The 727-nt window shown below is 49.7% G+C and overlaps 1 non-coding gene across 1 annotated transcript; it reads left to right on the top strand.

Moving 5' to 3' along the window:
* Positions 1 to 214: 214 nt before the first annotated feature.
* Positions 215 to 298, top strand: trnal-cag (transfer RNA leucine (anticodon CAG)). Its single transcript has one exon. It is a non-coding gene; the product is annotated as a tRNA-Leu (tRNA).
* The last annotated feature ends 429 nt before the right edge of the window (positions 299 to 727 follow it).

The following is a 727-nucleotide window of genomic DNA, read 5'->3' as shown; positions in this document are numbered from 1 at the left end:
GAACAGGTCGGGCGGGAATTGGGTCTTTGTTGATTTGAGCAAACAGAGCAATGCAGCAATGAGAAGCTCCTCACCCCCCGGCGGCTTGGGGAAGGATGGGACTCAGATACAGGAACCTGACAGGTGCTGAAAAAAGGAAAATCACATCGCGTGTTTTAAAGCAGTGACGATGAATGTGAAGTTCAAAATCATTTACGCAGAGGAGCGTAGCAGAGTCAGGATGGCCGAGCGGTCTAAGGCGCTGCGTTCAGGTCGCAGTCTCCTCTGGAGGCGTGGGTTCGAATCCCACTCCTAAACATTTTTTTTTCCTTCAGCACCTTCCAAACCCGAGACCTCCACCACTTGGAAGGAAAAAGGCAGCAGATGTATGAGAACAGCAGCAAGCTCCCCTCCGAGCTACACACCACCCTGACTTGGAACTGAATCGCCCTTTTAAATCCTGGAACTCCCTTCCTAACAGCGCTGTGGACGGTCTTACACAATATGGGCTGCAGCAGTTCATGAAGGCAGCTCACTGCCAGTTTCTCAAGGGGAATTGCGGTCGGCCGAGCCAGACTCGAGGCAACCGGATCCCCTGAAAACAGCTCATAAAGTAAACTGGATACAAAAGCAACACACTGCGAATGCTGAAAATCAGAAATAGTAACAATCAGAAAGTGCTGGGAATACACAACAATTATACAGCATCTGTGGAGAGAAATTTAGAACTAGCATTTCAGGCCGGTGA

This window comes from Cetorhinus maximus, chromosome 31 (genome assembly GCF_964194155.1).
Source record: "Cetorhinus maximus chromosome 31, sCetMax3.hap1.1, whole genome shotgun sequence".
Lineage (NCBI taxonomy): Eukaryota > Metazoa > Chordata > Chondrichthyes > Lamniformes > Cetorhinidae > Cetorhinus > Cetorhinus maximus.
The sequence above is the reverse complement of the archived record's forward strand: the minus strand, read 5'-3'. Positions and strand labels throughout refer to the sequence as shown.